Source organism: Saccopteryx bilineata, chromosome 4 (genome assembly GCF_036850765.1).
Source record: "Saccopteryx bilineata isolate mSacBil1 chromosome 4, mSacBil1_pri_phased_curated, whole genome shotgun sequence".
In the NCBI taxonomy this organism is placed as follows: domain Eukaryota; kingdom Metazoa; phylum Chordata; class Mammalia; order Chiroptera; family Emballonuridae; genus Saccopteryx; species Saccopteryx bilineata.
The window spans coordinates 171,272,733-171,289,537 of record NC_089493.1 but is presented as its reverse complement, the minus strand read 5'-3'; the positions used below and the strand labels follow the sequence as shown (position 1 = coordinate 171,289,537).

The following is a 16,805-nucleotide window of genomic DNA, read 5'->3' as shown; positions in this document are numbered from 1 at the left end:
ACCTACATGGAGGCAGTGTCTCATTAGGCAGTTTGCAAGTCCTCGGTGCCAGCACCCAAGTTTCAGATGACTCATTCTGATTCAGTGCTAGCAGGTATGAGACCCGACTCCCGCCTGTTAAAGGATCCGAGCGAGCACTCAGCTCAGTGGCGGCTCATTCACTGCCTCCTCTCTGTGGGCAAGGCAAGAGCAGGGAGACGAAACTGGCCTGTCCGAGTGGCATGCCCGCTCCCTCTCCCAGCCAGGGCTCGAAGGGGGTCCTCGACCCCTCCAGAAGGCCAGTCTCAATTCTCAAAGCAAAGCGTTCTTCCCTAGGTCTAAGTTTGTCATCTGTAGCACACACAGATAAGCTGATGTGGATAAGGGCAGATGCAGAAATATTATTGCCTTCGCACTGCATCTCCCCCCTTCGTTTTGTTCAAGCAAGGCACAAGGAAAGCTTCTACTACAGAGCCGTTTTCAAAGACAGAGGCCATAGCCATAGAGACAATATTCCTTTCCCAAGATCGAGTCAAGCAGCCTGTTTACTTTGGCAATTGTTCTCAGTTTCAACTGAAGCAGAAATTCTGAATTGTGCAAATACCAAGATAGGGCAGAGTATACAGGTGTGCGTGTGCACGTGTATGTGAGTGTGTGTGTGTTCCTGTTACAGAAAGTTTCCTTTTGGATGTCTGAAAAGAAGTCTCCAGTTTCGAAAAGTCTCCCAGGAATAGGTGCAGTGTCCCTGACCAGCCCAGGCGTGGGTGAAGGCAGCAGCCCGGAGGATCGGCAGGGGGGCGGGTGGCCCCACTAGGAAGCAAAGCGGACATGGCACACGGGGATGAGAGATGGCGCCTCGCCTTCCTGAGACAACGCTCCGAAGATGTCAGCGCCGGGGAGGCGCGCGGGGGGCGCCGGGGGGGGGGGGGGGGGCACTGACCTTGAGCTTGTAACCCCGGCTGAGTTCAGCTCAGCGCTGTCCTCTGGATCCTCTGCTCCTCTGTCCAACTTGCCTCCTTTTCCCCCAGAGCCAAGCCGCTGCTTTGAAAACTTTAACAACTCGACTTACTCATTTCAAGGGATCGCCTTACCAGCCCCGTTAACCCTTTCACCGCTGGGCGGCCACAGCGGGTTTTGAGTTCGCTTTCTGCTACTGATCTTTCCTTTATGTAACTGAGTGGATTTCTGGGAAAAGGTGATAAAGCGGGGAAATACAAATCAGCCTCGAAGGCCAGGTATTTACAGTTTATATTTTTGCCTTTCTCCACTTCTCTCCTATCCAAGAAGTTGAAATGCATTCAGATAATTATACACAGGCGAAGGTGACTGTATTTATTTTAAACCTTTATAAGGATTCCTTGAAAAGGTCAAATGTATTAATGGTGGCTATGACAACAAAGATAAACTGGCTACCTAATCTAAAAAGTACGCTCCTTAAAAATCAGAGTCAATTCTTGAATTTAGAGATTTGAGAGGGACTTTAGTGATCTTATTGTTCAATTTCTTTAAATTAAAAAAAAGTGTTATGATAGTATTTACACATCCTTGAAAAAAAATCAAAGCATAAAAAGGGCTTTAAAAAAATAAAAAGCAATGGTCCCAGCTCTCTCCCGCCCCCCACCCACTGGAGACTTCATAGCTCCTAATAATGCTTATACTTCTATTTCTTGATTTAACAGTAATGTATTTCATGTAAAATTACAAAGGTATTTAATAAAGTAGATAATAGTAATATCATTTAAAACTAGAGTAGCCCTTATCTGTGACGAGCACCGTTCTAAATATTTCACCTGTATTAACTCATTTCTTCCTTTTAATTACCCGCTGATACACTCCTCTCTCCTTTACCCTCATTTTACAAAGGAGGGAAGTGAGACACAGAAATTAAAGAACTCATCCCAGGAGTCACCGCACCACTAGCAGGAGGCAGGGGGTCGGAGCTCCTAACCACCATGTCACATGGTGATACAGCTTTAAGGGGAGGAGAGATGTTTGAAGGGAGATACACCTTCTCTGGTTATGGCAGGAAGCACAAGATAATGACCCAAATTGACCAATTAACTTCTTCTGCAGATGAGGAAGCTGTGCGCAGAGAGATCAAAAGGTTCCTTGAAGTTGTCCAGCAAGTTAAGGGCAGAACTGGGGGACTAGAAGCTGGTGCTACTTTTCACTGGACTTTTTCTCTCAACATAAGATGGCATAGCTTTTTTTTTTTTTTTTTTTAATAAGAATAGGAGTTTACTGGTCTTCTTTATGTTTATTTTATTGATTTTAGAGAGAGGAAGGGAGAGAACAGGAGAGAGACAAGAATATCTGTTCCTGTGTGTGCCCTGACCGGGATCGAACTGGCAACCTTGGCACTTTGGGATGATGTGCTAACAGCAGAGCTATCCAGCCAAGGCGAGGATGGCATATCTTTATTATGCGGAAAGCACTTAGACACAGCTCCTTGGGCAAATCTTAAGAGGGGAACAAGAGGTCTGGGAACAGATTGTGGTGGTTCACATTTTTCAAAGTTCTTCCATATCAGATCTAAAAAAAACATGCCTGAAGCTCAAGACAGGGGAGGGCTTTAGGACGGAGCCAATTAGAGGCCTAATTTGGATATGACTCAATTTTAGAGACCATTTTCAATCCTCTCTTTATTTTATTTTATTATTATTTTAAAAAATTTATTCATTTTAGGGGGAGGTGGGGGGGGACGATAAAGAGCAGGAAGCATCAACTCCCAGATGTATCTTGACCAGACAAGCCCAGGGTTTTGAACCGGCGACCTCAGCGTTCCAGGTCGATGCTTTACCTTTTTTTGAAAATCTCCCTTTTATGGAGTTTTTTTTTTTTTTTTTTTTTTTTTTTTTTAGCTTCCACAACATCACTTCCCATTCTGTTGCCTGTCTCTTTCACTTTTATAGATTCCATGCTCACTGGGAAGCCTCTTGTCTGAGGCCCTTTGCTGTCCCTTACTGCTTCTCTTTCTGGAAGCTCTGCCCTCTGTGAGCTGTCCTGTGGCCCCTCACCCTCTGTGAGGTCGGCTCCAGTGCCTGAAATCCTGCTGTGGGGGTGGGCAACCCTCTCCTTCCTTTCCTCTCTTGTTCTTTAACATGCTACCGTAGATGCCCAAGCCCATGCACATACATGCTTGCATAAGGACAAATGCACACGTAATCTTAACAGCAATATTATGGAGCACATACTATATGCCACAGACCAGTGCCAAGACTTTAAACAGATTACCTCTAAATCCTCCCTACCACCCTGTACAATAAGCGCTGTAACTTTCCTAGGGTTACAAAGATTGCGATCTGAACCCAGGTTGGTCTAATTCCAGGGCTTGTGTTTCTTCCCATTATGGCTTCCCATGTTATAAAGTCAGGTATATATGATAAGCATATCCATATACCTTTGCTGTATAAATCCACACACATTTATACAGATGTCCATATTGCATATACCAACTGATCCCTGGGTCAGCTCAAAACAGTAATGAAGTCAAAGGAACTTGGGCTACTTTGACTCTTTTTTTTGGGGGGGGGTGGCAGACAGGGACAGACAGACTGGAAGGGAGAGAGATAAGAAACATCAAGTCATAGTTATGGCACTTTAGTTGTTCATTGATTACTTTCTCATATGTACCTTGACCATGGGGCTGGCTCCAGCTGAGCCAGTGACCCCTTGCTCAAGCCAACAACCATGGGCTTCAAGCCAGCAACCATGAGGTTATACCTATGATCCCATGCTCAAGCTGGTGAACCCGCACTCAAGCTGGCAACCTCGGGGTTTCAAACGTAGGTCCTCAGCATTCCAGGCTGATGATCTATCCACTGCACCACCAACTGATCAGGCTGACTGTTACTCTCTGTAACCTGCCCAGTCTAATGGCCCCACCATGCCCTAACTGATCAGTGGTCTCAAAAAGCTTCAAACCCTCCCATCCCTGAGAAAACACTAAAAAGTCCAGTTCTGTCCCAAGAAAGCAGGATAGATTCAGTGGGCTGCTCTGTGCTGGCGTATCTGGCCACTGATGGAAGATGCAGCAGAACAGAATTGTGACGGTAGAAACTTAGAAGCTAGTGGAGGACAAAGACAGTTTACACTGACCAGGAGTGGTCTTTCAGCCCCTCTCAAATCACACCTTGTAGGTGGTCCCCAACACCACCCACATATGAGGTTAGTCTTGGTGGAAACTTGAGGAGAAATTTTCTTTTGAAGCTTCTGCAGAAGGAGGAGAGTTTTAAATGGGGATTTTATCCTGGCTTACCCAAATGCTACCTTGGCGTCAAATCAGATGAACATCTAGTCCTCAAAAACAAACAGAAAGGTGACTTATGCATGCCTTCCCAGACTCCAGTCTCAGCCCCCCACCCCTGCTCCCATGCGACCAACACTCCTGTTTATATTTATACTGTTACGTAGTGATTATACGCTGTACTTAAAAAATAAAATACCCGTGTGACATTTATGAGCTTCTACTGCTTGTATTTACAAGTATATCTTGGTTTATGTAAAAAAAAAAAGAAGCAAATCTGATTATATTGTTCCCCTGTTCAAAACTTTTCAGTAGCTTCCCATTGACCACAGGATAAGATCTGAATCCTTTTTCTCATCTAACAGGCCTGACATGATCTGGTTCCGGCCCACCTCTCCTGCCTTGACTTACCCCAATGTCCCCCCCACCACTCCCCCACTCCAGTCCCACTGGCTTGCTCTTTACTCAGGACAGTTTCAATTTTTCTGCCATGGGGTATTTGTTTATGCTCTTCTTTCTCTGTGTCATGTACTTTCTAGTTCTACTAGTCCTCCTCCTCTCTTCCCAGTCACTCCCCTCATCACGCCTTTGTTTTCTTCACCCCCTTCTCTGTAAGTTTAATGCTTAAATGCCACTTCCTCAGGGAAGCCTTCCTTGATTCTCATGACTAGAAAGTTAATCATCTTTCCCTTCTCTTTCATAACAGTCATCACAATTGTAATTTGGTAATTAACCTATAATAATTTATTTAATGCCCAATTCCTCCCAAATAGACTGTAGGTCCAAGAGACCAAGGCACTTAGGTATCGTGTCACCACCCTATCCCTCATATCTGACACAGTGACTGGCATGTGGTTGATGCTTAATAAATAATTTTGAACTGGTTTATAAATAAATAAATTCTTTTTTTCTTTTCTTTTATTTATTTATTTTTACAGAGACAGAGAGAGAGTCAGAGAGAGGGATAGACAGGGACAGACAGACAGGAGCGGAGAGACGAGAAGCATCAATCATTAGTTTCTTGTTGCGCATTGCGACACCTTAGTTGTTCATTGATTGCTTTCTCATATGTGCCCTGACTGCGGGCCTTCAGCAGACCAAGTGACCCCTCGCTTAAGCCAGCGACCTTGGGTCTAAGCTGGTGAGCTTTGCTCAAACCAGATGAGCCTGCGCTTAAGCTGGTGACCTCGGAGTCTCAAACCTGGGTCCTCGGCATCCCAGTCCGACGCTCTATCCTCTGCGCCACCGCCTGGTCAGGCAAAAATAAATAAATTCTTAAAAAATCGTGTCTGGGCAGATGTACATCTGTAAATGAAAAACCAGTTTCATTTGCTGCAATTTGATGGCAAAAGCAATTGCACATTTAATTAAAACAATAAAACATCACTGGAATTTGGTTAAATGCTCTTGCCTGCCTAGATCTGAATGTGAGGCCTGAGCAATTTGCTAGAAAGGAGGATTAGCAAATGTTAGAGGGGCTTTCAAGACTAGTGCTAGGCTGAGGCTTTCTCCCTGATAGAAGCAGGGGAGTGTGAAGGGGCAATGAGTAACTTTCTCACTGTGTGCTGCCATGTTCTTCATTGTGTGCTGGGCTTCCCCAGCCTGTGGGCCACTGCTCTGGTGTATCATAGGGTCATGGGTGACTGTGAAGAGCCAAAGGGAGGGAAGAACCTATCCACTTCCTGCCCCATGAATGGTGTCTCACCACCTCTGCATCTGCTGAGAGACTCTTGCTTACATGTCTTCCTCTTGATTTTCAATAAAAGACAGTAGTCTAAGAACTGTGGTTGTATCCCTTCCTCTACAGAAGACTAGGAGAGAGTTCTTAAGGCAGCTGTGTGAGAGGAGAATGTAGAAGAGCAAGAATGTATCTTACCATTGTTGCAGCATTGTTTACAATAGCCAAGATCTGGAAACAGCCCAAGTGTCCATAAGTGGACGAGTGGATTAAAAAGCTATGGTACATGCAGTGTGTCCATAAAGTCATGGTGCACTTTTGACCGGTCACAGGAAAGCAACAAAAGACGATAGAAATGTGAAATCTGCACCAAATAAAAGGAAAACTCTCCCAGTTTCATACCTATTCAGTGCAGTTCAATGTGGGCTCACGCACAGATTTTTTTAGGGCTCCTTAGGTAGCTATCCCGTATAGCCTAAGGTATCCCTTAGGTAGCCTATCCCGTATCACTCGTCACTGACTGATGGCCTACCAGAATGGGGTTTCTCCACCGAACTGCCAGTTTCCTTCAACTGCTTATCCCACTGAGTAATGTTATTCCTATGTGGTGACACTTCGTTATAAATACGTCGATATTCATGTTGTACTTTGGTCACAGATTCGAATTTAGTGAGCCACAGAACACACTGAACTTTTCTCTGTACCATCCACATGTCCGTGGGCTGCTTCACTGTATATACCAGTGGTTCTCAACCTGTGGGTCGCGACCCCGGCGGGGGTCGAACGACCAAAACACAGGGGTCGCCTAAAGCCATCGAAAACATGGTTTTCTCAACCCACAGGTTGAGAACCGCTGGTATACACAGTGTTACATCATCATCTGTGCATGTGCACATGCTGCCACATCATCCTACAGAAACTGGGAGGGTTTTTCTTCTATTTGGTGCAGTTTTCACATTTCTATTGTCTTTTGTTGCTTTCCTGTGACCGGTCAAAAGTTGCACTATGACTTTACGGACACACTGTATATAAACAATGAAATACTACATGGCTATGAAAAAGAAGGAAATCTTACGTTTTGCAATGGCATGGACGAACCTGGAGATTATTATGCTAGTAAAATAAGCAAGGCAGACAAAGACAAATATCATATGATCTCACTTATATGTGGAATCTAATGAACAAAATGAACTGAGGAACGAAATAGAGGCACAGGTGGGATCACAGAAAGCAAAGGGACAGCTGTCAGAGGGAAGGAGATTGAGCGGATGGGATCAGAGAAGGTGAAGGGATTAGTGAAATTATATGTACATAACACAGAGATATGGATAACAGGACAGCAAATCCCAGAAGGAAGGAGGGAAGGAGTTAGGGAGAGGGGGGCAAAAGGGGCATAATGGGGGACAAGAAGGTGGGGGGTGAGGGAGTTATATTGAGTGGGACACTTGAATCCATGTTAACACAACAAATTAAAATTAATAAAAATTAAAAAAAACCCAAAAACGTAATTCAGCTGGTCAAATCCAAGGCAAGTTTGTGGTCTAGTTATTTCACTACTCACAAAAATTAGGGGATATCTTATTGCTTCATATTCACTTTTGTGAGCAGTATATATTGCACTCAGGTCAATTTTCTGGTTTTTATAATGTGTTATAGTTATCATATATATGGTATTATCATTGAGGAGAGACTGGTGGAAGTTGCAAGGGACTTCTCGGTACCGTTTTTGCAATTTCTTGTGAGTTATAATTATTCTGAAATAATAAGTAAAAACCAAAAAGGGAAACCAGATACATATATATATATATATCTCCAAAGCCTTACAAATATATCCCTACCCTGAAATACCACTTCTAGAAATTTGTACCAATTAACAGATATATAGCCCAAGTATGTTCCTCATATAACTACTTACAGCAGTGAAAAAATTTAAACATCCGTAACGTTGAATAATAGGGCAGTGAGTAAATAAATGATTATATATATGTATGTATGTATATGTCTATATATATGTACACACACACACATATATATATTTACTGTTAAAAACTATATAGTGATGTATATTTATTTAAAAAAATTTTTTTTTTCTGTATTTTTCTGAAGCCGGAAACAGGGAGAGACAGTCAGACAGACTCCCGCATGCGCCCGACCGGGATCCACCCAGCACGCCCACCAGGGGGCGACGCTCTGCCCACCAGGGGGCGATGATGCTCTGCCCATCCGGGGCGTCGCTCTGTTGCAACCAGAGCCACTCTAGCACCTGGGGCAGAGGCCGAGGAGCCATTCCCAGCGCCCGGGCCAACTTTGCTCCAATGGAGCCTCGGCTGCAGGAGGGGAAGAGAGAGACAGAGAGGAAGGAGAGGGGGAGGGGTGGAGAAGCAGATGGGCGCTTCTCCTGTGTGCCCTGGCTGGGAATCGAACCCAGGACTTCTGCATGCCAGGCTGATGCTCTACTACTGAGCCAACCGGCCAGGGCCTATAGTGATGTATATTTAATGGCACATTCACAATTAGGTGAATATAGAAACTTACAAGCCATATGAGCCCAGGTTATTTAGGAATGATGCATAAATATAATAATATTGAGTCTAGAAAAATGTATGCCAGAAGTTCCGCAATAGTTTTTTCTGGCCTCTGGAGTTATTAGTTGATTTTAATGTTTTCCTTCTGCTCATGTGTATTTGGATTTTTTTCTACAATGAACATGTTACTGGTGTATGAAAGTTTCAAAGATAATAATAGTTTAAATCATTATAATTTACTGTAACCTTTGCAACAGCTAGAGCTAAATCCTCTAACAGTAATAGCCTATGCATTACAAAGGTGATAATATAGCCATGAAAAAGAAAACTAAATTGCAAAGCTCCGAAACTGTTATAAGTCGATGTTAATCCATAACAGATACTGTGCATTCCAAAAAAAGGGCTGTGATCAGTCACTTTACTCCTAAACGGTCTTCTTCCTCTTTCTTTACTGTTTCCTTTCTGATGAAATTAGTAAATGTTTTGATTTAAAACCAGGAACAGGATACAACCTTAATTCTTCTTAAACTCAGGGCAAGTCTGTGCAAAAGCTGAAAATTTGCCTAGGCTATTGGGTAACCACAATCTTGTACTTTTGATCACAGGTGGGAACGTTGCAAAACTCAGTAATTCCTTAAGTGCCCTGATTTGTCCTAGGAGTCTCTCTTCGTAGGAAGGTCTTCTAGGGTCTTCTAGGATAATATCAAATACATCAGAAACAAATGTCTTCCTTTTTTGTTTTGAATTAGAATTATTTTTCTAAAACTAACTGTAAACTCTGGCTGGATGGCTTGGTTGGTTGGAGCGCAAAGGTTGCTGGTTCTCTCCCCAGGGTCAAGGTACATGCAGGAACAGCTTGATGTTCCTGTCTCTCTGTCTCTCTCTACCTGCTTCTCTAAAAAAAAAAAAAAGGAAAAGAAAAAGAAAACTTAACTGTAAAGTCAATTGAACCTTTATGGGCCCTGTCATTGTACTAATATTATAAACATTACATATGCTTTACTCACTTGTCTCCATCTTCCACGTATCTCTCTCTGTTCTATGCTATAGGAACCATGTCTGTGTTGTCTATTTGTGCCTGACACAAGTACGTGCTTAATAAATATTTGCTGAGTGATGAGGATGACTCATTAGTGTTGGAATTCCTGTTGCATTCCTAGGGAGAAAGCTTGGGAGTGGACTCTGCAGATGTCCCTTGGAAATTCACCTTTACCACTAACAGCTCTGCGACCCTGGTGTTCACTAGCTCTAAGCCCCATCCATAAAACTGCTATCAGTAATACGTAATTCTTGGCTTGCCATAAAGAATATACTTCCTAATATGTGTTGGTAGCACTTAGAACAGTGTCTCACACATAGAAGTTGCTTGAAAGATATGGGTTGGCAATCTAAAATCTTCTTTTTGTCCTAGCTGCAACTGACCTCTTTCTGCTATTGTTTCTAACTTACTATTGTGGTTAAGAGCATAAGCTCTGGAATCAGAAGGCCTGTGTCATTTTATTAGATAAGAGTGTGACCTAGAAGAAGTTGATTAAACCCTCTGCACTTGGTTTTCTCATCTGTGAAATGGGAATGATAGTAATAGCACTTACTCCATAGGGTTATTGTGAACCTACACTGAGAAGATGCTTATAAGATTCTTCAAAGAGTGTGACACAAAGTAAGTGCTCAGTAAAGGTTAGCCATCAGCCTCTCACCAAGCCTCTTATTATCTATTGTATTGCATTGAATGTATAGTTTAAACCCGAGCCCAACTCCTGCTTCCTTTCCTGAAGGAATTATTCAATTTCATTTGGCCATTTTACAACTGTCAATTCACAGACTAGCTTGCCAGAGGCCTATGTGGTCTCGGGCATTGCAGCACCCTGTAGAACTTTAAGAAGGGATGCTTGGCTATTATTTTACAATAAGTAATAACAGTTAATCTTATTTTGTGCCCGATTCTTTGGAAAGAACTATAACCTTATTATTTCCATCTTAACAGATGAGGAAACAGAGGCTTTGAGAGGTGACATTTTGCTCCAGCTAGTGAGTGCCTAGGGAAACCAGGACTTATATCCAGGCAGTCTACACTGCTAGCCTTCAGGTCATCCCATTTGCTGCATTTATCATATAAAAAAAGAAGCTATTTTAATCAATATTTTACTGCAATTTTGATCCCATCAAAATTTTGATTTTCACCTATAATTCCATTCAGTAGAACCCAAACCTTAGAAACATAAGCAGCCTTCACACAGTAATATCAAGCTAATCTATAAGAATCAGAAAGAGATATAAGCCTGAAAGAGAAGGGGAAGGAATATAAGATAATGAGAAATGCAAAACAACAACAAAAACAAAACAAAGCAACCCCCCCCACACACACACAAAAAACCCCACCAAAACAAAGAACAAAACTAAATAAAGATCAGTCAATATATTTGGATAAAAATTTCCTTTGGTCCCCTGGTTGGTTGGCTCAGCGGTAGAGCATCAGTCTGACGTGTGAAAGTCCTGAATTCGATTCTCAACCAGGGCACACAGGAGAAGTGCCCATCTGCTTCTCTACCCTTCCCCTCCTCCTTTCTCTCTGTCTCTCTCTTCCCCTCCTGTAGCCAAGGCTCCATTGGAGCAAAGTTGGCCCGGGTGCTGAGGATGGCTCCATGGCCTCTGCTTCAGGCACAAGAATGGCTCTGGTTACAACAGAGCAATGACCCAGATGGGCAGAGCATCATCACCCCTTGGAGGGCATGCCGGGTGGATCCTGGTTGGGCACATGCGGGAGTCTATCTCTCTGCCTCCCCGCTTCTCACTTCAGAAAAAAAAATTTTTCTTTTGTTTTTTTAATAAAAAAAATCCCATAAATATATATAATCAGAATTGTTATCTCATTTTGTTTTTATACCCAATTTGTAAGTGTGAATTAATTTTTCACCCAGAACTTTGAAATATATTTGTCCTGCTAGATCTGGCTCTTCCATTTGTAATGTTATCTTTGTGTCAATGAGCTAGAGGTGGACTAGGAGGCTAGGAGTATGATTGTTGAATAAGAGGGCTCAAATAATGGACAGTTTATCTCTCAATGTCACTCTCCAAACTGAACCATTCCTTGCCCCTTAGTTAGGGCTAAAAATGACTTGGACTCTAGGACAACTTCAGCATCGTCTATTGAAATTTTGAATAAATGTTCCCCCTTAGTATTTTTACATTTAGTTCATACAAGAGAAATGCACACACAATATATATAAGGGAAATTACTGTTGTACTGCTTGTAATTGAAGACAAATGAAGCTAACCTAGATATCCATCAGGAAGGGATTGGTTTTATATATATCATAAGGTAGTTACATAGAGGAATATATAGGTAGGTGCCGACACAGATATACTGGAAAAGAGAAGATTGTAGGCAGTGCTGATAATACTCATAATATTATAGAAAGGGTTTGTGAGGATAGACATCAATGATTGCAAACTCAAATGCATATGGGGATCAGACTGTTTTTATAAGTGGTCAGGTAGGGGCTATGACAACCTTGAGAAAACACCCTCTGAAGCAATGGGCATCCATCACTTGGCCTCAGCTAATCATTGCTAATGGGGTGACAGATCTTTGGATTTTCCAAGAAAAGCTATAAATTATGATACTTGTCATGTTACCTTCTTTGTGATTGCCTATTTATTTCTCTGCCACCTTCAAAGCTCCATGAATATATCTGTTATGTGAACCTCTTGATTTCTATTTTGTGGCAACTAGTAGAACTGTTTTTGAAAAATATATTTTATGTGATCTTATGTGAACTGGATTTGTCTTGCAGGCTCCTTGCATATCAATATTCTTACCTCTAAAGCATTGTATTGTGGCCAACATCAAGTATGGTCTTCCAGTGTCTAAACCAGTGGTAGTCAACCTGGTCCCTACCGCCCACTAGTGGGTGTTCCAGCTTTCATGGTGGGCGGTAGCGGAGCAACCAAAGTATAAATAAAAAGATAGATTTAACTATAGTAAGTTGTTTTATAAAGATGTATTCTGCCAAACTTAGCAAAAATCCGACATAAAGTACTTGGTAAGTAATTATTATTATATGCTTTAACAACTTGTAACTCTGCTTTATAAATTTTATAAAGTAAAGTTACTTCCCTACTTTATAAATCAACATTACTGTGGAACCGGTGGGCGGTTAGAAAATTTTACTACTAACAGAGATATAAAAATGGGTGGTAGGTGTAAAAAGGTTGACTACCCTTGGTCTAAACTGTACATTTGTGTTTGAAGGTTTTTTTGTTTGTTTGTTTGTTTTTGTTTTTACTATGGCAAGAACCAGTTTATTGGTCAAGGTGAGGTGAGAGGCGAGGGATCTACACCCATGAAGAGTGAGGGCGAGGGCCTCCCCAGTGACCTGGAAGTCTACTTCCTGGACCAGGAGGAAGGCCTTTTGCTGGTCCAAGGTGAAGGGGAGTGGGAGGCTACTGGAAACGCACAGGTCCACCACGTTCCCCAGTAAGGATGTGCCTCCTAACAGGGCCATGTCGAGCAGGGCCCTGAGACAGATGGGAGTAACCTTGGTTGTCAAGAACCACTTGATCCACCACTGGTCCTGGGGCCACAACTCCCCCAGAGGGTGTAGCATGGCAACTATCCCTTCCTTCAGTGAAGATGGTCAGATCTTCCACCAAGGGCACCACCCAGGGCACCACCAAGGGTGGAATACACCTCCTGTCTTGTCCTTAGGGAGGGACCTCACCATTAAGCCCATCCCACAGACAGGCAAGAGCTCCTCACTCATGTCCCAGTACGTGTGGCAGTGCCCCCAACCTCTGGGCTCAGAGCCACTGCCCCAGCCTCCACACAGCTGGTCTGGTGTGACCTGCCCCCTGGCCCCTAGCTTACACCCCAGGAAGCTCAGCCCATGCCTTACTAGCCTGTCACCGTCATGCCCCTGAGTGTTGTCCTGTCTTCTGATTCTGACCCCACCAGCTGCAGGCCCCTCAGGCAGACACTCTGCTGGAAGACTCGGTGGCTCCAGTAGAAAGTGGTCACCTCAATCTCCCACTCTGTGCAGCCGCAGCAATGATGTAATGGGGGGAAGAGACTGAGAGAGAATAGGGGACCCATTGCCCCGGCTCCTGCGTCCCCCACCCCACAAGGGGCATTTAACCTTCCCCAGGCCGCAAAAGCCGCCTCAGTGGGTTTTCCAGGGGGTTCCTAGTTTGGACAGGGAACAGGGACGTCTAAGTTGGGGCTCAGCAAGAGCTGAGGGGGTGCTCGGAGACCACAGCCAGACTGGAGGGCCCCCATCTAGGACTAGGGCCAAGACTATGTTACTCACTAACTCTTCCAGAATTTTCCGCTGGGTCTCAGAGGTACTGCATCTGAAATTGGTGTCTGGAGAGACATCCAGAGCAGGAGAGTCCCCAACTCATGAAGTTACAAACGCCCAGATCCTGTGTGGGCCCTGAGGGTCCTTGCTCCAGCCTTGGGCTAAATGCACACAACATTTCCTTCCGGTTCGGAGTGGACCGGAATTCCGCTTCCACGTCGGTGCGTCGGCCTCTCTCAGCAGCGTGGGCACCGCTGACCTGGCCCGGGCCCAGGAATGCCGGGCTCTGCCACACAGGCCACTCTTCCAAGGGATGCGGAAGTGCGTGCAGCTCCGGGCCAGTGCCGGTTCCGCTGCAACACCGCCAGGGGTAGGTTCTGCGGCTTCTGGGTCCCCCTGGTCTGCGTCCAGGGTGCAGTGTGCAGGGTGCTGGTGCTGGGGCCCACTCTGGCCTTGGAGTTCAAGTAACTCTGGAACTAACGCGTACCCCGCCCCCACCTCTTCTTAGCTGAGCTTTTAGAGCAGTGGGCTTTCTTGTCCATCTACTGCTTTTATAATAATAATAATAATATAAATACACAAAACGTACTTCCACAGGCCTTATGCTAAGAAGATCTAAACCAAAGTGAATTTCTAGACCATTTAGACCAGTGGTCCCCAACCCCCGGGCCGCGGACCGGTACCGGTCTGTGGGCCATTTGGTACTGGTCTGCAGAGAAAGAATAAATAACTTACATTATTTCTGTTTTATTTATATTTAAGTCTGAACGATATTTTATTTTTAAAAAATGACCAGATTCCCTCTGTTACATCCGTCTAAGACTCACTCTTGATGCTTGTCTCGGTCACGTGATACATTTATCCGTCCCACCCTAAAAGGCCAGTCGTGAAAATATTTTCTGATGTTAAACCGGTCCGTGGCCCAAAAAAGGTTGGGGACCACTGGTTTAGACTGAAACCTGCTTCAGGATTTTGGTCTAGCACTGGTTTTGTTACCGATCTCAAGAATATTGAATTTGGTGGACACTGCTGGGCTCATGTAGATGATGCTTTGGACTGGGGGTTCTGCAGCCTGGAGATACTTCTGGTCGTGTTGGACTATATGAGTCTCTGGCGATGGAAGCAGCATTTTAAGGATATTGGAAGAGAACAATCATGTATCATATTTCCATGGTATACCTTGAGCTTGTGGGAAAATGAATAAGAGATCATTATTCATTCACTCACTTATTATTGCGACAAAGGTGTTTTGAGTGCTTTCTATGTGCCTGTTCCTCTGTTGGACCCTGATGATGCTGTGATACTTTCATTGAGCTCCTGGTTTTGTTTTGTTTTTATTTTTATTTTTCTGAAGCTGGAAACAGGGAGAGACAGTCAGACAGACTCCCGCATGCGCCCGACCGGGATCCACCCGGCACGCCCACCAGGGGCGACGCTCTGCCCACCAGGGGGCGATGCTCTGCCCATCCTGGGCGTCGCCATGTTGCAACCAGAGCCACTCTAGCGCCTGGGGCAGAGGCCACAGAGCCATCCCCAGCGCCTGAGCCATCTTTGCTCCAATGGAGCCTTGGCTGCGGGAGGGGAAGAGAGAGACAGAGAGGGAAAGCGCGGCGGAGGGGTGGAGAAGCAAATGGGCGCTTCTCCTGTGTGCCCTGGCCGGGAATCGAACCCGGGTCCTCCGCACGCTAGGCCGACGCTCTACCGCTGAGCCAACCGGCCAGGGCGAGCTCCTGGTTTTGAAGGTGACCCAAAGTAAATAGGTATCACAACATAGTGTGAAAAGTAGTGTGATGAGAGCCAGCGCGTGGTACCTTGGGAAACCCCCACTGGAAGTCAGGGAAGACTTCCCTGAAGAGGTGGCATCTGGGCTGGGTTTTGAGGGGTGAGCAGGAGGAGTTAGCCTGGTAAAAAAATGGAGGGGGGGCAGGATTCCAGGCTGACAGACACACAGGTACAAAGAAAGGAGTGAAGGCAGGAGAGGACCCAGGGCTCTGTGGGAACAGTCTGTACTCTGCACTGCCTGAGCGCTGAGTGTGTGTGGCAGGGAGAGGCTGGCTTTGGGGCTGGAGTATGATCAGCCACCTGATCATAAGTGCTTGACAGAGCAGCAGCCAGGGACACCTGGGCTCAATCCTCAAAACACCTGAGAGTCCATGACAGGTTTTAAGCTAGGGAGTTTAGGAGTTGTTTGAGATTATATATATATATATATATATATATATATACACACACACACACACACACACACACACACACACACATATATGTAAACAAATATTTTCACCCAGAGTTTTCATTTTATACATCATTGGTTTTATGAAGAAAGTGTGTGTGGGGGGGAATACTGTATTTTTTTAAGTGAAAAGAAATAGCAACTTATTTTAAAAAACCTCTACACGGCCCTGGCCGGTTGGCTCAGTGGTAGAGCATCGGCCTGGCGTGCAGGAGTCCCGGGTTTGATTCCCAGCCAGGGCACACAGGAGAAGCGCCCATCTGCTTCTCCACCCCTCCCCCTCTCCTTCCTCTCTGTCTCTCTCTTCCCCTCCTGCAGCCAAGGCTCCATTGGAGCAAAGATGGCCCCGGTGCTGAGGATGGCTCCATGGCCTCTGCCTCAGGCACTAGAATGGCTCTGGTTGCAACAGAGCAATGCCCCAGATGGGTAGAGCATTGCCCCCTGGTGGGCATGCCGGGTGGATCCTGGTCGGGCGCATGCGGGAGTCTGTCTGACTGCCTCCCCATTTACAACTTCAGAAAAAATAAATAAAATAAAATAAAAAAACCCTCTACACAACAATGGCTGAGAAACTATTGTTAATATTAAAATATATTAAGGTTTTATACCTTTGTGTGCCGCTTTATTTTGGAGACATTTCATGACATGTCATACACAGCCGGCAAGTTAATTAAGCCACCAACTTGGAAAGTTACTGGTAAATTCCAAGCCAGTTTCGAGGGTGTGTATGTGTTCTGTGTGGGAGTTGGTTAAAGGTATCCATAACATTATGATAATCCTCAGTGAATATTGCTAGGGTTTCAACTGGCAATTCATCCCATTCCTGGCATCATTGCCCATGAAGGGC

General features: G+C 44.6%; 2 protein-coding genes across 2 annotated transcripts in view; one reads left to right on the top strand and one right to left on the bottom strand.

Annotated features, from left to right (window-relative positions):
• SH3RF2 (SH3 domain containing ring finger 2) overlaps positions 1–1,044 on the bottom strand; it is a 120,762-nt gene extending 119,718 nt beyond the window's left edge. The window contains exon 1 of the mRNA XM_066272881.1: positions 920–1,044. The gene's annotated coding sequence lies outside the window, so the exon portion shown is untranslated. The remainder of the gene's footprint in view (positions 1–919) is intronic.
• A 116-nt stretch (positions 1,045–1,160) lies between these two features.
• GRXCR2 (glutaredoxin and cysteine rich domain containing 2) overlaps positions 1,161–16,805 on the top strand; it is an 86,467-nt gene continuing 70,822 nt past the window's right edge. Inside the window, exon 1 of the mRNA XM_066272883.1 lies at positions 1,161–1,214. The gene's annotated coding sequence lies outside the window, so the exon portion shown is untranslated. The remainder of the gene's footprint in view (positions 1,215–16,805) is intronic.